Raw genomic sequence first — 21,913 nt, forward strand, 5'->3', positions numbered from 1 at the left:
TGTTTTCCAGCTTGTGTTGCTGATGTTACAATCAGACAATCCTACAGGCTAATCTATACTCAAGCCCCAGATCTGTTCTGCAGACTTCAAATCTGACACCCCTGTGGACAAACTACCACAGCTGTAGACTGAGGCAGCTAAGGTCAAACTCTCCTGAACTCTGAACTTGGCTTGTTATATATAGCCTATACCAAGTGCTGGATTGAGCCTCTCTTTAATAAGGAAAAACAAAAGACATGGTATGCATTCCAGGGCTAAATATTAATTGCTTGGCATTCTGTATGTATATACTAGTGAAACATATTTAATGATTTAAATTACTTATTGAATTTGCCTTCTTTTGTAGCAATCTAGGAAACTATTTTGGAAGATATTTGAAATTATGTTATTCTTGAATAAAATGTTTTTCAAAACTAAAAAGAGAAAGAGAGAGAGAGAGAGAGAGAGATTCACAGTCCCCCAAATCCTAATGGCTTCAATAACTGGATAGATATGTGTTGACAGTAAGTTGTGTGAAACAGGCTTGGGGACTTTCACGAACATTTCCACTGTGAATCAACAGGCCACGTGGTGTCAACTATAGTGCCTTCTGAGTTACATTCATGCTGAAGAGCCTGCACAGTGAGAAAGGTCAGGTAGCCAGCCTCTGGAATATGGCACAGCAATATTGAGGGCATTGTGCTCAGGCTCATGAGGAACAAAGGAAAAGCAGAGAACATCTAGTGATGTATGAACGGCACCGAAAAGTAGGTTATAGGAAAAGACATAAAAAAAAACTGGGGTAAGTTGAACCCCTGCTGTATTGTCAAGTGATAGATTTTAGGCTCTTGATAAAGAAGGAATTTCCTGTTAGAGTTGTATAGAATAAAATGTGGCTGAGAGGTAGAAATTCTATAATTAGCTATCACGCAATGAGTCCTACTTTGTGGAAGGCACTGCGCTAAATGCTGTAAATGCTTCATCTCATCTAAAGCTTAGAAGAGCCCTATTGTGAGGATATGATGGTTACCTTCCTTTCAGAGATGAGGAAATGGGACTGAGCACAGTTAAGTGACTTACCCAAGCTAATGGGATTTGAACTCAGCTTTCACAACTACTCGGTTGAGAGCAGGAAAATCAGGGATAGCTGTACCTCAAAGATGTTTTGAAGTCAAAACCAGCCTCAGATTTTACAAGGTGAACAACTTGAAAATACTATCATACGGGTATCTCTATTTAAAATGAGTGGAATCACTTGACAGGATGAGCACTGGGTGTTATTCTGTATGTTGGCAAATTGAACACCGATAAAAAATAAATTTATTATTAAATAAATAAATAAATAAGTAAATAAAATGGAAAAAAATAAAATGAGTGGAATTGCAGTATTTACCACAGGCAAAAGTGGATTTACTCTGTATTAAAGTGGAGATATTTCAGTACACCTTCTTTCCTGGATGACCCAAGCTGGCTGAACCTCCGGTAATTTCAAAATTTCTTGGGACTCAATAAAGCAAAGTTTAAAGAGCTTTGGGATGAGATGATTTTGAATGATCCTGTAGTGAGGGGATGAGAAGTGGTGCAGTGGGGCTCAGGTATGAGAAAGTTGAAAAGCAGCTGCGTTGGTCAGAACCCAACAGCCCATGCTAGGGAAGGCTGCTGTTTTAAATTAAACTTTCAATTTTTAGGTAGATATAAATTCATATACAATTGTAAGAAATAATATAGAGAGATCCTGTGTCCTTTTTCCTCAGTTCTCTCCAAGAACGACATCTCTAAAATTAAGAGTACAATATCAAAACCAGGAGACTAACATTAATCAAGAACATTTCCATCACAAAATAATCTCCTATGTTGCCTTTTAATAGCCACACTCATTTCTATCCACTCCCTTCTTAACTGCGGGTAATCACGAATCTGTCCTCCCTTCCTATTATTTTGCATTCAAGAATGTTGTGTAAATGGAAACATAGAGTATGTAATCTGTCAAATTTGGTTTTTTCCACCACGCACAATTCTCCATACATCCAGCCAGTCATTTCTCAAACACCCAGCCAACTCTAGACTTCATACTTATTTCCTTGTTGTTTCTTACCCCAAACAAGATTGACTCTGTGCCCCAGCCAATTGAATTTTTCTGTTTTCTTCTTTCTTGTTCTTTAATCTATTTTTTTTAAAAAAGACTTATTTATTTATTTTAAAGAGAGAGAGAAGCTGAGTGCAGATTAGTTCAATCTGCCCTCAATCTCCTGATTCTGAGATCATGGGGCTCAATCTTACGATCCTGAGATCATGACCTGAGCCAAAACCAAGAGTCAGATGCTTAACCAATCACCTAGGCAGTCCCATGTTCTTTAATCTTTATCCTATAAAAGCTCTCTGCCTTCTGCCCCATTTTGCAGTTCTCCAAGAGGAGATTGCTTACCTCATGAAGTGTCGCAGTTTTTTTGTATCACCTAATTTGTCTTCTTTGATAATTTTTAAAAAGAATTATTTGATACAAAATACTTTTAATTTTAGTGAAGTCCAGTTTATCTATTTTGTCATTTGTTGTTTGCACTTTTGGTATTATACCTTAAAAAAAAAAAAAGAATTACCAAATCCAAGGTTGTGAAGATTTACTTTGATGTTTTCTCCTAAGAGTGTCATGGCTTTAACTCTTCTATTTAGATCTTTGGTACATTTTGAGTTAATTTTTATATATGATGTGACATAAAGTCCAACTTTGTTCTTTGGTGTGTGGATATCCAGTTATCTCAGCACCATTTCTTTCCACACTGCTCTTTGTACTCTTGTTGAAAATTAATTGATCATAGATGTGTGGTTTTATTTTTGGACTCTCAATTCTATTCCACTGATCTATATGTTTATTCACATGTCAGTTCTGCACTGTTTTGATTATTATTGGTATGTAGTAAGTTTTGAAAATGGGAAGTGTGAGAACTCCAATGTTATTCTTTTCTCATGATTCTTTTGGTTACTTGGGTTCCTTCTAATCTTATATGAATTTTAGGATCATTTTTTCCATTTCTACAAAAAAGGTCATTGGGGGTTTTAATAGAGATTGAATCTGCAGATCTGCTTTGGGGCATATTGCCATTTTAACAACATTTATTCTCTCAACTCGTGAATATGGGCGTCTTTCCATCTATTTAGATGTTCTTTAATTTCTTTCAGCAATGTATTGTAGTTTTCAGTGTATAAGCCTTGCATCTTTTTTAAAAAAGATTTTATTTATTTATTCATGATAGAGAAAAAGAGAGAGAGAGAGAGAGAGAGAGAGAGAGAGAGAAAGGGGCAGAGACACAGGCAGAGCGAGAAGCAGGCTCCATGTAGGGAGCCCAATGTGGGACTCAATCCTGGGACTCCAGGATCATACTCTGGGCTGAAGGCAGGCAGTTAAACCGCTGAGCCAACCAGGCTGCCCTCTTGCATCTTTTTCTTTAAATTTATTCCTAGCTATTTTCTTCTTTTTGATGATACTGTAAATGCAATTACTTTCTTAATTTTCTTTTTGGACTGTTCACTGCATGTGTGTAGAAACATAACTTATTTTCATGTTTTGATCTTGTAGTCTGTAACTTCACTGAATTCATTTATTAGCTATAATTGTTTTGTGGATTTTAAAGGATTTTTTATTTATAAGATTATGTCATCTGTGAATAGAGATGGTTTTACTTCTTTCTTCCCAATCTGAATACCTTTTATTTCTTTTTCTTGTCTCATTGCTCTGGCTAGAACTTCTACTACAAGGTTGAATAGAAGTGGTGAAAGGGAATATCCTTATCTTGTCCCTGACCTTAGGGGAAAGCTTTAAGTCTTTACCATTGAGTGAGATGTTAACTATGGGTTTGTCTTAAATGATCTTATCATGGTAAAGAAGTTATTTTCAGTTCTAGTTTTCTGAGTGCTTTTATTAGGAAAGGCTAATCAAATGCCTTTTCCAATTGAGAAGATCATGTGTTTTCTTCTCGTTCATTCCATTAATGTGGTATATTACAGTTATTGATTTTCATGTGTTGAACCACCCTTGCATTCTGGGGATAAATCTCAGTCATGTTCCTTTTAATATAATAATGCTTTTAATATAGTGGATGTATGAACCTTTTAATTTAGTGCTGGATTTAGTTTGCTAGTGTTTTTTGTGGATAATTACATCCATATTCATAAGGAGTATTAGTCTTTAGTTTTCTCTTCTTGTGGTATCTTTGCCTTTGATATAAAGGTAGTACTGGCCTCATAGAGTAGATTAAGACATGTTCCTTCCTATTTTTTTTTTAGAGAGTTCGAGGATTAGTGAGAATTATTCTTTGAAGGTTTTGTAGAATTTATAAGTGAAACCATCTCGTCCCATACTTTGTTGGGAAGTTTTTGGCTGATTCAACCTCTTTACTTGTTATAGGTCTGTTGCGAGTTTTTATTTCTTCTTGTGTCAGTTTTGGTAATTTATTTATTTCTGGGAATTTGTCCCTTTTGTCTAGGTTATCCCATTTGTTGGTGTGCCATTGTTCATAGTATTCTTTATTAGTCCTTTTTATAGCTGTGATGTTGGTAGTAATGCCCTTAATTTCTGATTTTAGTAATTTGTATCTTCTCTTTTTTTTCTTAAAGGTTTGCCAATTTTGTTGGTCCTCTCAAGGAACCAACTTGTTTCATCAATACTGTATTTCACTTATTACTATTCTCATCTTCATTATTTTCTATTTTCTTCTGGTTCTGCATTTAGTTTGCTCTGTTTTTCTAGTTGCCTTAATGTGTAAAGTTAGGTTATGGTCTCAGATCTTTCTTCTTTTTAATGTTTATGTTTAATGTTTATGTTTATGGTTTAGCTATAATTTTTTCTCTGAGCACTGCTTTTGCTGTATCTTATAAATTTAGTGTTTATGTTGTTTCATTCAGCTCTAAGTATTTTCTAGTTTCCTTTGTTATTTCTTCTTTGACCCATTGATTATTTAAAAGTGTGTTGTTAAATTTCTACATATTTGTGAAATTTCCAGTTTTTCCAAGGCATTGATTTCTAGGTTTATTCCATTGTAGTTGGAGAACATACTTTGTATGATTGTAATCTTTAAAAACTTATTGAGACTTGTTTTGTTGGACTAACATTTGGTTTATCCTGGAGAATGTTCCATGTGCACTGGGAAAGAATGTTTATTCTGCTGTTGTTGGGTGGACTGCTTTATAACTGTCTGTTACATCTCATTGGTTTATAGTGTTGTTCAAATATTCAATATTCTTATTGACCTTCTGTTTAGATGTTCTATACAATAATAACAGGGGGATATGAAGTCTTCAACTATTATTTTAGAACTATCTATTTCTCTTATCAATTCTGTCAATGTTTGTTTCATATATTTTGGGGCTATACTATTTGATGTGTATATTTATAATTATCAATATATAATATCCTTTTTTCACATTTTCAGTTAAAAGTCTGTTTTGTCTAATACAAGTACAGCTATCCTAGGTCTCTTTTGGTGTCTGTTTGCATGGTAAAAAATAGTATTGGGGTGCCTGGGTGGCTTAATTGGTTAAGCATCTGACTTCCACTCAGGTCATGATCTCTGGGTCCTGGGATCTAATTCCACATAAAACTCTGTGCTCAGCAAGGAAGGAGTCTTTCTCTCTCTCAAATAAAAAATCTTAAAAAAAAAAATAGTACCACTTGCATGGAAAACTTTTCCCCTGTCTTTTCACTTAAAAAAGATTTTATTTATTTATTCATGAGAGATACACAGAGAGAGGCAGAGACATAGACAGAGAGAGAAGCAGGGTCCTCGCAGGGAGCCTAATGTGGGACTTGTCCCGGGACTAGGATCATGTCCTGAGCAGATGCTCAACCACTGAGCCACCCAGGTGTCCCTCTCTTTTGACTTTCAACCTGTTTTTACTTCTTTAGTCTAAGGCAAATCTCTTATAGATGGCATATATTTGGATCATCCATTCTGCCAGTATCTTTCTTCAAACTGCAGAGTCTAAATCATTTATTCTTAAAGGAATTATTGATAAGGACTTGATTCTGACATTTTGTGGTTTGTTTTCTGTATGTCTTATATCTTCTCTGTCCCTCAATTTCTTCATAGAGACTTTTGTGCTTGATTAAGTTTTTATAGTATGCCATTTTGATTCCTTCCTCATCTTGTTTTTTGTATATTTTGTTTTTCAGTTGTTACTCTGGGTAATTACAATTAATATCGTAAACTCATATAATTTGCATTGATACTAACTTATCGTCAATAGTAAAAAAAATCTGTTCCTCTACAGCTTTATCCACCTCCCCTTTATGTTGTTATCACAAATTATATCTTTATATATAGTATGCTAATTAACATACAATTTATAATTTTTCTTTTATGAATTTGTTTTTAAAATCATATAAGAAACAAAAAGAAACAAAGAGCCTCACAATTTGAAAATAGCATACAGCTGGTTCTAAAAATCAAGAGTTTAAGGTGTAGTCTTGGCTCATGTTGGGTTTGTTCTCTGCACAGCACTTGTCTGAATGCATCTCCAGAAAGAATAAATGAACAGACTTCATGAACAGGGATGCCTTATTCAGTGACGTCCAGGGGAGAGTGGCTTCACCACCTGATCAGACACTAAACCAATATCTCTGTCTCCTGACAGAGATATTGCACACTCCAATTTCAGGGAGTGCTTGCTGCTAGGTTTCCTTACTCCCTCGCAGTCTCATGCCAGGAGGAAGAGAAATTCTGGTGTAAGTCACAGAAAAACTACTGAGTTATACTATAGTGTGAAGAAGAAAGTGTGTTGGTCCAGTATCATGGATGTCCAAGTCCTGGACACTCAGCTTCTAAGTTGGTAAATTGGCATTTTGCTTACATGCTACTGTCTGTTGAGGCAAGCATCCAAAAGGCTGATTGGCTTTCAGTGTTTTGGTAAGATCATGGTCTGAATAGTTGAGGAGTGGATCTTGGAACATTAGTACCCAAGAGAGGTGTACTTATGAGAGGCCCATCTGCCTTGATAAGTATCGCTTGAAGCTGAGACATGTGATAAATCTTCACATTATATACAGAATCTTTATTTGCCAAGCATATTAAAATTCATTTGATATTCCAAGTGAAAACTAACCCAAGCATTGACCTCCAAAAGACATGTCATGCATATCCAAGCCTCAGAGGTATATTTAATAAGCATATGATTAATGTCTGGTGCAGATTTACTCAATTTAAGTTTTATTTTGAGGTGAAAACATGACATGAGATGGAAATAAATCAAATGATTAAGAAAAGAGTTTCTGTTATCATCACCACATAATCTGACAATAAATCAGTGGAATAGAATATTTATTTAAAAAACAGTAGTAATATTTTTGAGGTGTGATACATTATTCAATTCAAATCAACTAGCAGTTATTAAAAAACTACGATGTGCAAGACTGGTCTAAGCAGTTATTGTGCATAAGGGTGTGTGTGTGTATGCACAAATAAGAGAGTGTGTGAGAGATGCCACTTTGTGTCCTCAAAGAGTTTATGATATAAAAAGAGAGATGAGTCATGCTTTAATCTAAGGCAACTGTGATGAATACTATAAGAAAAATTTAAAACTTTTCATGTGGGTAGCAGGAATGATATATTGCTTTGGTTTGGAGAAGCTGGGGAAAGCATTACAGAGAAAATGATGAGATTTGAGGTCTGTAGCTTTTTCACAGGACTTTCTAAGACCTCAGCTCATTGTCACCTGACATCCCATTGCCCTCCTCCCAACATAAACTGCTCTCAGTTATTTACCAATGACATCCTTGTTTCTAAATGGAGTAAGTACTTGTCTGCCCTTATCTAAACAGAATTCAAAGCACTTGTCATTCTTACCTATCCTGCTTTCTTGGAAGATGATCCATTTTCAGCTTTAATCCTGATCCCATCAGGATGAGACCTTGCCCACCCTGCTCAGGTGCATCATCACCTTGTACAGTCACTCTTGGGATCATCTAACAAAGATGCAGCTATTAAAAATGTATCACTTGAAAAGATGTATCACTTAAAAATGGGCATTCCACAGAAGAGCAGACCAGACTGTCTAGGCTGGGGCACCATGGAACCCACAGTAGAGAGTCCAGACCAAGCCAGCACAGCATCAGTTAGTGAGGAGGAAGGAAATGGTGGTCTCAGCATCCACTTGCATCTGCACACAGCACCCTTTACATGGGTCATACCTTGGAAGTCATGACTGTTCTTTCTCACTGCCCCTTTACACTATGTCACAAAACACAGGAACAATCTGAGATGTTGCTGTTGGTGAAGCTCTTCTCATCAAAGTTCCATAGACCCAAGTAGGGGCTTCTGACATTCCCTGTCTCAAATATATTCCCAGTAAGAGTGAAGACGACATAAGAAACAGGACTTTGGCCAATACTGGGATGCTCTGAATTCAGATATGTTGCAGAGGGAGGCAGAAAACTCAGCCAATTTGGAAATTAGTCAGTTTGTAGTGTAGACTTGCACTCAGATATCAGTGGTGTATATGGAATAAAGGTCTGAAAAGAGGAAAAGTTACAGATATTTTGTATGAAATTTATTTACTCATTTATTAACAGTTATTGAATGTCTACTAAATGTCAGACTTTGATAGACGATCAAACCATAATCTGAAGAGTGAACTTTGTTGTTAGGTTTTGGTCTTGTTCACAGTACTGAGAGAAGCAAGGTGTAAGGTACATCTCTGAATTAGAACGTAGGCATGTTTGGCATGCTCTGGAGAGGGTATGGATTGTCCTGCAGACACCATGCATTAGACAGTTATTTTTTAAATGAAAGGCTCTTTCTGTGTCATTAAAAGTACCTTGGGAAAATCACTTGACATTCCCACAACTCACCTTTCTCTTGTGCAATGAGAATCTTTGATTTAGATTTAGGTTGCTAATGGTTTAGCTCTGTGCAGACGGGACACAGAGCAGGGTGAAGGTCTGCATCAGTTAGGCCACTTGAGGGCACAAATTCTGCATTTTTTTAAATTAATTTTTATTGGTGTTCAATTTACCAACATACAGAAAAACACCCAGTGCTCATCCCGTCAAGTGTCCACCTCAGTGCCCGTCATCCATTCCCCTCCAACACCCGCCCTCCTCCCCTTCCACCACCCCTAGTTCGTTTCCCAGAGTTAGGAGTCTTTATGTTCTGTCTCCCTTCCTGATATTTCCCAACATTTCTTCTCCCTTCCTTTATATTCCCTTTCACTATTATTCATATTCCCCAAATGAATGAGAACATACACTCTTTGTCCTTCTCCGATTGACTTATTTCACTCAGCATAATACCCTCCAGTTCCATCCACGTTGAAGCAAATGGTGGGTATTTGTCGTTTCTAATTGCTGAGTAATATTCCATTGTATACAGAGACCACATCTTCTTTATCCATCATCTTTCGATGGACACCGAGTCTCCTTCCACAGTTTGGCTATTGTGGACATTGCTGCTAGAAACATCGGGGTGCAGGTGTCCCGACGTTTCATTGCATCTGAATCTTTGGGGTAAATCCCCAACAGTGCAATTGCTGGGTCGTAGGGCAGGTCTATTTTTAACTCTTTGAGGAACCTCCACACAGTTTTCCAGAGTGGCTGCACCAGTTCACATTCCCACCAACAGTGCAGGAGGGTTCCCTTTTCTCCGCATCCTCTCCAACATTTGTGGTTTCCTGCCTTGTTAATTTTCCCCATTCTCACTGGTGTGAGGTGGTATCTCATTGTGGTTTTGATTTGTATTTCCCTGATGGCAAGTGATGCGGAGCATTTTCTCATGTGCATGTTGGCCATGTCCATGTCTTCCTCTGTGAGATTTCTCTTCATGTCTTTTGCCCATTTCATGATTGGATTGTTTGTTTCTTTGGTGTTGAGTTTAATAAGTTCTTTATAGATTTTGGAAACTAGCCCTTTATCTGATAGGTCATTTGCAAATATCTTCTCCCATCTGTAGGTTGTCTTTTAGTTTTGTTGACTGTATCCTTTGCTGTGCAAAAGCTTCTTATCTTGATGAAGTCCCAATAGTTCATTTTTGCTTTTGTTTCTTTTGCCTTTGTGGATGTATCTTGCAAGAAGTTACTGTGGCCGAGTTCAAAGAGGGTGTTGCCTGTGTTCTCTTCTATGATTTTGATGGACTCTTGTCTCACATTTAGATCTCTCATCCATTTTGAGTTAAGAACTTGACTCAGTTCTATTTTGAGACCATCTACTGATGGCAGAAAGTTGAATTCAGGTCAAATCAGTTAATTGATGCTTTTCTGAGTCAGTTCAGGGTTTCCTCTTCTCCTGGCGTTGTTGCTTGGACGTCTCTTCCTATCTGTGCTGCCATCTGCTGAAATGAGCCTGCAGCCCTCCTGTCTCCGCCCAGCATCTCACACAGTCCCTCTGTGTGCCCTTTGTCCTGAGAAGAAGGGCACCTCGGCAGCTGCCTTTGCTAAGTCCCTGTGATGGTGTCTCATTTTTGGTGCTCATTTTTTTTCTTTTTTCTTTTTCTTTCTTTCTTTCTTTCTTTCTTTCTTTCTTTCTTTCTTTCCTTCCTTCCTTCCTTCCTTCCTTCCTTCCTTCCTTCCTTCTTTCTTCTACTTCTTCCTTCCTTCCTTCCTTCCTTCCTTCCTTCCTTCTTTCTTCTAACTTCTTTCTTTCTTTCTTTCTTTCTTTCTTTTCTTTCTTTCCTTCCTTCCTTCCTTTTTTCCTTCTTTCTTTCTTCTACTTCTTTCTTTCTTTCTTTCTCTTTCTTTCTTTCCTTTCTTTCTTTCTTTCTTTCTTTCTTTCTTTCTTTCTTTCTTCTTTCTTTCTTTCTTTCTTCTTTCTTTCTTTCTTTCTTTCTCTTTCTTTCTTCTTTCTTTCTTTCTCCCTCTTTCTTTCTTTCTTTCTTTCTCTTTCTTCTTTCTTTCTTTCTTTCTTTCTTTCTTTCTTTCTTTCTTCTTTCTCTTTCTTTCTTTTTTCAAAATAGTGTCTATTTCACTTTGTGTCTGCCCCTCTCTCTGGCACCTTCTCCCTTTGGCAGGGTGGGGCTGGCTCGCTTCCTAACCTTGGGCTGGGGGTGGCGGGCGGGTAGGGGGGCCAGGAACCAAGGAAGGCCGTGAGAGCTGGACATCAGTGGGAAGCGCACCTCAGCCCCCCCGCCGTGGACCACAGCGCCCCCCAGGCCCGCGGCCCCCCCCAACACGCTTTCCGCATTTCCCAGGGGGGCGGCTCGCGGCCCAGGGTGGGGGCGAGAGAGCAAGCGCAGGGAGGATCCGCGGGGGTGACACGCGGCCCCCCGAGGGCGGTGGACAGCTGAGGGCGGGCGGGTGGGCAGGGGGCGCTTGGCGGCGTTGCAAGCTCGGAATCACAGGCGCGGCCGTCCCTGGGCTCAGGGAGACGCCGTCGGGACCACCGACCCGGGGGGTGATGGAGCGGGGCTGCGCGGCCACCTGCCGGGTGTGCAGCTCACGCAGGGTCCATCCGAAGGCGTCCTCGGTGGCCGGTCGGCCAGGACCATGTCAGGCCGTTGGGCACGTGCAGTGCATCCAGGGCCAGGGGGTCAATCCTGAGTTCATGGGGGTGGGGGGGCTGGTGGTCCGAGTCCAAGCTGCCGTCACCGACCCGGCCAGTGTGTGGTCAGTCCCTTGGAGGGGCTGGGAGGGGACTCCCCCGTGCCGGCGAGGATGATGTTGGCGACGCTGCCGCGTGTGTGGCAGGCTCCGTGGCTGCCTGGGAGGCCACAGCCTGAGTGATGGGTGACAGCTGGGAGAGGGTGGGTGACACCTGCCGGGCCTGCTGCCTCCTCGCCTCGTGCTCGGGGACAACGGGCTGACACCAGCGGGCGGTGCTGCGGCGAGGAGCCTGGTGTGCTCAAGCCCTGGCTGGTGCGCGGATGCCCAGGTGAGTCAGGTGGGCTGCAAGGTTGGCGGTGCTGCTGGGGCTGCTGAGCGCAGGGCCGGTGGCTCCTCAGGGTCCAGTGGGGCCGGAGGGCGGAGGGGAAGTGCATGGTGGTCGGTCGGGCAGGGAGCCCCCTGTGTTGTGGGTGGCGGGGATCAGGGCTGTAGTGTTTTCCTGGTCAGCGGATGGAAAGATGTTGATCCCAGGGACCTCGCAGGACTTGGGCCTGGACCCCGTCTTCTCGGTGTCCCATGCTTGCTTAGAAAGACTCTTATCTGTCTCTGACCTGGTTTCTTCCCTTCCTGGAACTGTTAATACTAAGGGTCTTTTCTGGTGTGCATCCTGGGACCCGCCCGGAAGGGCTCTGGCTGGGTGGGTGTCACTGGCCCTTCTGCAGCTGGTGTCCAGGGGCGGCGAGAGGTACACGGTGCCCATGGGCAGCTGTCCGCCTGCCGTCCGCGATTGCCCACTGACAAGGGCCGGCCACACTCTCGGTCTACTCTGGGTGGTTTGGCTGGTCCAGGCCTGAGGACTGCAAGGGTGTCTGGAAGGGCAGATCCACGGTGCCACTCCCAATCTGGGTCACGTTGAGCAGGGACCCGCCGTAGTACTGGCCACGGCTTGGGCCCAGCTGCAGGTACTGAGACTTCTGGAGCTGGAGCCCCGCGGCCCGTCAGGCTCAGGTCCTTCCTGACCTCCTGAAGGCCGCTGTCTCCTCTGCCTCCTCCTCCTCCTCCACCTCCCATTTTCCTTCTTCATTGCTTGACACACAGCACACTTTGCAAATTATTTGTTGGATAAATGAACTTGCCCTCTAGGGGGTCAGAGCTGGGTTTGTGAGAAGCTGGGGTGCTTTCCTGGGTTCTGGGACTGTAGCCATGAGGATAGGGACCCCCTCTGGCCTCAGCTGCTCTGTTCTCCTCTGATTCTTCTTTCCCCCTCGTGAAGCCTTTAAGTCTGTCTGTTCATCGTACTGCCTACATCCGGTGTTTATGTGCACAGCTATTTAAGGCAATTCATCTCATTTGGTAAAGATGTAGAATGTGTGTGTCTAAGTCAGGGATTCTCACTGTCTTGTGGTTTCACAGACCCCTTTAAGAATACGGTGAATTTCAGGATCTTTTTCCCCAGAAAAATGCAAAGATAATGAACACTTATAATCTTATGCACTATTTTGGGGGTTTTTATGGACTTTTGAAGCTGAGCATTTCCATATCCTTGATGGTAGCTGCTGGGCTCACTAATGCATTAGGCAGAAATCTCATTACCCGAATCTCCTGAACACAAAAGACTCTTTAAAATAGAATGTACTAAAAATGGCTGTACATTAGAATCATAGAGCATTGGAACAGAAAATAATGGGAAAGACTTCTACATGCCTTCATTTCCAGGATAAGGAAACCAAGTCCCAAAGCAACAGGTGACTGCCCCCCACCCCCTGGCATTATCGGGTACAGGTGAAGGATGCTGTGTTCCAGCTCCTATTAGGAGTCCCATGTGCTAATGGTGCTGTTTGGACAGCACAGCAGGCTCCAGGCAGGGACACTGTGGTCTCCCGCCAGTCAGATGGGGCTTGCCTGCCTCGAACTAGGTCACTTGGACTGGTTACTTAAGTTATTGGTTACTCTCTCTTATGAGAGAAATAAGACCAGAACTAACTAACCTACTAACTAAGTAACTATTTCCTTCCCTCCCACCCTCCTCTGTCCACTCTCCCTCCTGCCTCCCTCCCTCCTTTCTCTGTTTCTTTCTTTCGTTCTTTCTTCTTTGCCTTTCCATTTTCTCTTCTCTTTTTCTTGCTTGATTTTTTTTGTTTTCTTGATTTATTTCTCTTATTCTCTTTTTCTTTCTCTTTTTCTTCACTTCTCTCCTTCTGTCTCTCACTTTCTTGCTTTCCTTTTCTCTTTCTTTGTCCAGTTCTCCATTAGTTGGGTGTGTTTCTTGTTTGGGTCATTTGTCACCATTGTAGGTCAGATCGTCTGGGAGCAGTTGCTAAGACAGAATTTGGGGTGGAAGATACTTATCATGGAGTTGCAGCTATGAAAGGAAGGGAGGAGGCCACCCAGGCAGCAGAGGAAGGTGGGCTGTGCTGTAGGCCCCTCAAAGCCCTGCCCGCCCACTAGGGCAGCTGGAGCAAGCAGTGCCCCCAAATGCTTGGGCCTTTACACCTCTGTGTCAACCTGTGGGTCCTGGGGAGGATGGTGATTCTGGCTGTCTGCTGCCGAACCAGGCCCTGACAGAGAGAATTAGACACTGTTTGCTCACCCCACTCCCCCAAGCTGGGCGGCATGCCATTCTTGGAGGAGAACCGGGTAGTTCAGTGGTGTGTGCCACGGACCACCCTGTGCCACTCAGATCCACTTTCCCATGTATGTGTAGGGAGCAGAATTCCCATGGGTCTCCTGCTGCGGGGGAAACTGAAGAAGTAAATTAGTCAGACAGATGAGAGTCCCTGCAGCTGCAGTTGGCCATGGAGCATGGTTGATTGTGATCATCTTCCTCCTCCATTACCCATCCTAGATGCTCCCTACACTCAGGGGCCACCCTTCTGGCCTCAGCTGTATACCTGGTTATATGACCAAGACTATCCTCCCCATAGCACCTGGGTCCTTGTCAGGTTGGGGTGCTTTTCCTGGATATCTGTAGTCACAGCTAGGCAAGAAACATCAGAACATCGCTGGAAAAAGCCTGCATCCCTCCAGCCCCAGGATCAGCCACTGCTCCCAGTGAACAAGCATATATTTGCAGAAGTTGGCAAAGTTCCCTGTATCTGCCATTGAAACTAATGTGAGGTGGGGGCCCTGAAGGGTTTTGGTGTCAGAGTATCCAGAACATTCGAGGACAAGTCAAGCCCCACAGACCAATTAGTATCAGAAACCTCTCCTGTCCAGTTATGTTTAGAAAATGACAACAGGAATGGGATGGGGTGCTCCTTGGAAGGCCCTGGCTTCTCCCGTGATCAGGATTGGTGCTGGATCAGGCCTGGTGCCCATGGGGTGGCAATGTCATGCACTAACGCCAGCAAGCAGTTTCTGTCTTGGGATAAGTGACTCCAGCACCTCCAAAATGGCTGCAGTGCTGCACAGGTGTGCTTGGACCACAGAGTGAGAGCTTTCCGTAGCTTAAGAAACCATCCTTAATTCTTGCTTCAGGACACATAGTAATTTATTCCAGAGAAGGTTGGATGGTTGATGTCACCTCAGGGAAGAAGCTGGAGTAGGTATAAATAAAAGGTAGCTAGATGTTACATGTTTGAGTGCAGCGGTCAGTGGGGAGGTCCCTGAAAAGGGGTGACGGGGGCAGACACTCCAGTCTGTATGCTGTTGGCATGAGAGTTACTGATGATTCTCTGAAGAGATAATGCCATTCAGGATTCAGTGTGATCAGAACAATGTTATAAGACACAGGATGAAGAGCGTGCCTCAACCTTCTCAGGAATGGACAGGAAGTACAGGCCTCGGGGGGGAAGGAAGGGAAGGCAGGAGAACAGGGAACTGACACTGACCACTGAGGTGGGGTGGGGATGATTAGAGACCCTCTCCTGGAAGACAATCTAGCAATGCATTTCCAGATCCTTCAAAACACTTAGACCCTTTGATTGTCATTCCATTTAAAGGAGTCTATTTTAAGGAAGTCATAAGTGATGCTCATAGAGATTCATCATCGCTGTTCATGGAATAACTATCCTAATAGATTGAAAAAATCCAAACAATTAATAGGAAAATTAATACATCATTGAAGAGATATCTATATGCTGGGATACTACACAGCCACTGGAAATTTGTTGAAGAATTCTTAATGATAGAAAGCAACTTTTGAAGATTCCTTAGGAAAAAAGAATAAAATTATATACTGTAATTTCAATTATGTGAATTTATATATGCCTCTATACATTTATTATAGAAAAAACAAGTGCAGATTTTGCACTGTATTTGAAATTTAGATTGGCTATGATCACAATTTATTTTTTGCTTACACAACCTATGCTAGGGAGAAAGAAGCCTTACAAATTATTTTTCATAACTCAAAGAAAATCTATACATTTTATTCTGTTATTTGGGCCAATTGAAACAAGACCAATAATGTCAAAGTTGAATTAGCTACCACATGTTTGATAAGTGACTCTAAGTGTTGATAACACCCATATGATAAATAAATACAATTTCTCACAAGTAGAACAGGTGTTATAGTCTCAAGTCCAAAGGTTTTATAATAATTAACCATTTTGGCTGGACTATAAGTTCATAGGAGTATTAATTGTAAGTAAGTCACTTCATTTCATTCATGGTGAAAAATACAAAATAAATGCGACTTCAAAGAATAATTACACGTCTTGAAGCATCTGACGATTATTAGCGTGTTCAGAGGATCTGGCTGTTGCTGTTCTCCAGTTCTCTCTTCTTTTAAAACAGGCTGAGATGCCGGGCAGTGCATCCTCAAGGTTACAGACATCCACCTTAATTATTTTTGGAACTTGCAGCCTTTGGTTTGTTAAAAGATAAACTGAGGCATATTAAACATATTTAGAATTTATTTGAGCAAAAACCCATTGAAATCAGGAACCCCAACCAGAAGTGGTTAGGAGGGCTTCACCAGTGGTTGCTGGAGAAAGGCTTTTATAGAGAAGGAGCAAAGTAAAGAAAGGAAATTATTGGCTGGCTACAGCTGAAAGCCTATTTGGCTGCTTGTGATTGGTTGTTCTTAGGTTTTGATTTTGTAAACTTGAGGCATTTACAGGCTTAGATTGTGGTTTGCTTCTCATAGGCTGCTAAGACATTAGAACCAGCTCAGTCTAATGGCCTCTTTGTTTAACAATTTAACAAGTTTTAATGGTTATTTTAACTAAAGCTGAATAAGAGTATCATACAATCTCCTCTTTCCATCCTTCTACATTCCTTCCAATTTTACCTACAAAGCATATTTTCGATCAGTGACTTCTCTTGATCCCTGTGCCCACCCCTACACCCTACTTGGCTTCCTCTCCAGTTTAGTTTCAAGTGGGTGGGTCTGCGTATGTCACTCCTGGTTTAGGTTCTGCTGTGTCCTTGCTCCACTAGGGTCCAGTCCCAAGACTGACCTGGCTGGAGATTGGCCTCCTTTCCTATCCTTCCCCCACAGAGCTTTCTTCCAGGTACTTCCTGCATTTCTCCTGTTGACAATTGCTTGTTATCCTGGTCTCAGTATTAGATTCCTCAGAGCCAACTGATTTCCTCAAAGGTGCCTGCCTGGTCCCAAGTCTAAATTGTATATTCCCCTCTACTCTCACAGTAATCTCCACTTTGACTTGATGACAACTTATAATTATGTTTTTTGTTCTGGGCATTTTGCTTGCCTCTCCCAACTCCTGGGAGCTCACAGGATGTCCTACTCACTTCCCTGTGCCCAGCCCCACACACAGCACTTGGTAAACAGTAATTTGTGTGTGAACTATCTATATGAGAGGTAGAATAATGAACCATAAAAAAAGCCTATCAAGGAAGAGATGATCATATTGTTCAATAGTGTTTATCTCTGACAGGTTGGATTATGGGTGATTTTAATTTCCTATTTAAACATTGATGTTCTATTCAATTTTTCTGTAATGGGAATTAATTACTTTTGTAATCAGAAAAGCCTTAAAAAGAAAAAAAAAAAAAAAAAAAAAAGAAAGCCAACCAGGAAAGAGCATCTACCACTAGAGGTGTTAGTAGAGAGGGGAGGGATTCCAGGGCCCAAATCCTTGTAGAAACTCAGGAAGATCTTGGTGGGGTTGGCCCTTGAAGAGAGGGTTTCAGGGTTCCTGTGAGGTGTGGAAGGGGCAGGCTGTGCTGGGCTGCTGCTGTGGCCCCAAAGGCTCCTGGGCTTGAGCAGAACAAACAGTGTACACCTACACAATGGCAGGCAGAGAGCTTGAGTCATAGAAAAGAAGGGACACTTTGTGATTAAATTCAGCCTTTTCTTCTTTTTTTTTTAAAAAGATTTTATTTATTTATATATTTATTGTTTGTTTGTTTGTTAGAGAGAGAGAGAGAGAGAGAATGCACATGAGCAGGGATAGGGAGAGGGAGAGAATCTCAAACAGATTCTGTTCCCAGTGTGGAGCGTGACAGGAACTTGATCTCACAACCCTGAGATCATGACCTGAGCCAAAATCAAGAGTCAGAAACTTAATCTACTGAGCCGCCCAGGTGGCCCTTGGCCTCTTTTTTAAGTAGTCAAAAAGTAGGGGGATCCTTGGGTGGCGCAGCGGTTTGGCGCCTGCCTTTGGCCCAGGGCGCGATCCTGGAGACCCGGGATCAAATCCCACGTCGGGCTCCCGGTGCATGGAGCCTGCTTCTCCCTCTGCCTGTGTCTCTGCCTCTCTCTCTCTCTCTGTGTGACTATCATAAATAAATAAAAATTAAAAAAAAACTTCTGAAAAAGTAGGGAATGAGTTGTTTTCTTCCTTCCACAGGGAGGTGGTCCAGGAGGTGTGAGCTGGGTTAGTAGGATGCCTCCTAGAAAGGATAGTAACTTGCATTGTGATTTCTGGGGCAAAACACTTTCTCCAGCTGAGTCTACCATATATAAGAAGGTGTTCATAATGCCTATTTGATGGCACTGATATGAAGACAAAATGAGATCATGAATTTGAGTTAAGGGCTTCTAAGAGATCCTGACATGGTTGGTACTCAATTGCTTACTCCAGTAAACCAGCAACAAGTTTGTCAGGTTGGCTCCTTACAAGAGAGAGGCTTTCAGTATTGAACAGTGTTCTGCCACAATCGCGCACAATTCAGTTTAGAATCAAATTTGGGAGCCATTATCTCAAAGCACTCCTGGTCTGTGATCATCCATTCTATGCTTTCTCATGACCTAAATTTTCAAGCTGAGTGGTTGTTTTCCAGTTACCTGCCAATATCTGCTTTTTAAATAACACTCAGCAATTATGTCACTTCGCTAATTTAGGTGAATAAAACACAGATGGATTCTTTAACAAATTTCCATGAATGAAAATGGGTTTCTGGAGTTGAACATCATGGCCTTGTTTTGGTCACTGATTTGTGGGTGGACATCGTAAAATGTCATTTCCAATAGCAGGTTTGTTTTTTTCTAGAACCTTGACCCCACAGCGAGGTCTCTGCTCTTGCTTTCAGGGAATGAGACAATGTGAGAATGATACTCTGTGCTCTTGCTTTCTTGCTTTTATGTGCACATCTGGACAAATTGAAAGCAGAGTGGAAAGCAAGCTTTTTCTTGTACTTTCAAAGGTCATTGAAGATTGACATCACCTGAATTGTGAAGTCAATCTTTGCGACAGAGGAAGAAAACTTGGCAGCTGCACAGAAGGAAAAGTGGGGCAAATGGACAGAAGAATGTGGGGTGGCTGGGTCATGTCCCTGCCTCCTTCCAATTTTCAAGTGAAAGGCCCAAGGACAGACAAAAGTGGAGGGAAGACTAGAGTCTTGGCGGAAGCCTTTGGTTCTGGCTTGTGATTCTTGGAAATGCTCTGACATCTCCTTGTTCATCAGTTCCACAAGTAAGCAAATAACTAATAAAAATCAATTATTTATGCTGGTAAGTAATACAGATAAATTAAGGTGAGTCAATAAGTACACATTATATTCTAGTAATAATTTCTAGCATAGACATAAAATAGAGCCCATCACGCCCAGAGTTGGCACCTGGAGCATCTCCAGGAACATCACAGCTATCTCATGTGCTCCCTTAAATGTGCTTTGGGGATCCCAGGCCAGCAGTGGGGAGGGTTGGAGGTGTTCTGCAGTGCCACTGTCATGAAGAGGTTAGGTAAAGTTAGGGGTGGGGTGGGGCATGAGGGACAGATCGCAAAAGCCGGGCAATGGAGTCTAAATGGATCTTCAAAGAACCAGAGAAACATGCATAGAGAATTCAGCTTTCAAAGCCCAGAGACTGAGAATTAGGAAGGAGACACAGCATATCTGGGATCAGGCATTGCCTGTGGGGTTTGCTATGGGCTCTCAGCAGGGGTGAGTGAGTGGGATGACTATGCTCAAAAGGCCAAGGTGGAGGTCAAGTGTCCTTCCCAGGTGACAGCAGCTGGAGGGCAAAAAGTCTGCATGCTCACGATTAGGATCTGTGTGTCCACTCGAGTGAGGCTCTCCAGATACGCTCCACTTGCTTTGCACAGGGAGTTCCTCACTGTTTACCATCTGGGGGCATAGTCAGGGGCATTCATTGGCATCGGTCCGGCATCCTAACACCAGGGACTTGAGGCCCTGCAAATGGCTGGCATCTGACATTGCACTGCTTGCCCACCCCCCCTCACCCTCACCCTGCATCATCACACTTTCTGTCCTGTGGTAAGAGCCTGGGATGTGGAGCCAGTCAGGTTGGGCACAAATCCTGGCTCTGCCACTCCCTAGCTCTGTGACCTAGGGCAAGCGACTTACCCTCTCTGTGTTGCAGTTTCCACTTCCACAAAAGGGAGATAGTAAGAGTAGCCACCTCACAGGGCTGTTATTAGGAATACACACAGAAGTATTAGCATGACCTTCAGATAGAGCCTATAGAAGTGTTAAATAAAATCCCATCGTGCCAGTTGGGGGATTCCCTGAAGTGTGACCAAACACACACCACCAGTAACAGCCGACACTTCCAGCCGCACAACGTGTGACGGTTCCTGGCTGAAAATCTGAGTTTAACCAGGAGATAAACGTTTGTCCTTTTTTTTTCATATAGAATTTCCATCAGCCGTTTTGTTCTGCCCCTGCTTCCAAGCCCGTCTGCCTCTGGCCCATCTGAGATGGGGAATTTGTCTCCATGATCTCAGGGACTGATCCATCCGGTGATAATTTATTCTCCCCTCCCGGCTTGTTTGGATTCTCCGCGGCTGCTCTGCCTGCCCAGCGCAGCACGAGGAGCCCCTCTGCAACCAGGCAGCGCTCAGTTCACAAAGGCACATGACAAGAGCATGAGAGGGCAGGGAGGGGGGTAAACTGGGTGCGGCCCTGCACTTTGGGGAGCCCCAGCTCCCGAGGCTCTGGGGAGGGGAGCCAGCTGAGTGAAGAGCAGGAAGGCGGTGTTGCTTCCCTGGAGAGGAGGCTTGGCGGCTCCGACGTGCCAGCCCAGGCCTTGACACGCTGCGCTGTCACCTTGGCAAAGCTGAGGACTACCTTAGCCTGTCACCCCATCTCTGCACATCTCCGCTCTGTCCCCAGTCTTAGTGAGTAGGAGGGTGGGGGGACGGCTTGGCTCCTCATTGGCGCAGCTCCAGGCCTGGAGGTCTCTGGAATTTGGTACAATGTGAGGTAAAGGTCATTTGATGAGTTGATACAAAAGCTTTTCAGCCCAGGAACTAACTGTTGTGGCCTCAACTTAAACAAATGCTGCGAGGCAATGTTTTTGGTTCTGTCCAAACTCTGAGGGAGCCACGGGTGGGGCATGCTCACTGCACAGTGCTCCGGCCTTCAGGGCACACGAGCCTGCTGGCTTGGTGGCTTGGTACCGCACCTCCTTCCAGAGCAGGGATGGGACTGCTTTCTCTGTGGAAAGAGGCCGCTTTGAGGTCATAATTGTTCTAATATTTACTTTCTCTAAAGCATAGAGGAGGCCAATTTCAGGAGCCACCAAAGGGTGCTCACTCAAACTGTTTTTTTTTTTTTTTTTTTTTTTTTTTAAGATTTTATTCATTTGAGAGAGAAAATGAGCAGGGTGGGGAGGGAGAGAGGGAGAGGGAGACACAGGCTCCCCACTGAGCAGGATTCTCCGCTGCTCATCCCAGGGCCCTAAGATCATGATCTGAGCTCAAGACAGCCACTTAACTGAGTGAACCACCCAAACGCCCTTCAAAATGTTCTTGGGAACTGGTCAGATAGGTTCCCCAGGGCCACCCTTGTTCCTGCAGCTTTACGTGACTTATCTCACTTGTCTGTACAACAAGAGCCCAAAAAGTCCTCTGGGCAGCTGAACAGAAGGCACTAGTGTTTCCTGCCTTCCTAATAAAGTACCTAACATGCTGGGAAACAACACAACCCCTTTACCTGCATGGGGTCTGATGTCTCTGTTTTTGAACCACAATGTTTTTGTTTATCAGAATCAGATATTTACAAACATATATTTACATATATTTTAAAAACATAAATAATGTAA

General features: G+C 42.8%; 1 pseudogene; it reads right to left on the reverse strand.

Moving 5' to 3' along the window:
* Positions 1-11,563: 11,563 nt before the first annotated feature.
* LOC112932240 (CREB-regulated transcription coactivator 1 pseudogene) lies at positions 11,564-19,071 on the reverse strand (annotated as a pseudogene).
* Between the last annotated feature and the right edge of the window lie 2,842 nt (positions 19,072-21,913).

The sequence above is a fragment of the Vulpes vulpes genome, chromosome 13 (assembly GCF_048418805.1).
Source record: "Vulpes vulpes isolate BD-2025 chromosome 13, VulVul3, whole genome shotgun sequence".
NCBI lineage: Eukaryota > Metazoa > Chordata > Mammalia > Carnivora > Canidae > Vulpes > Vulpes vulpes.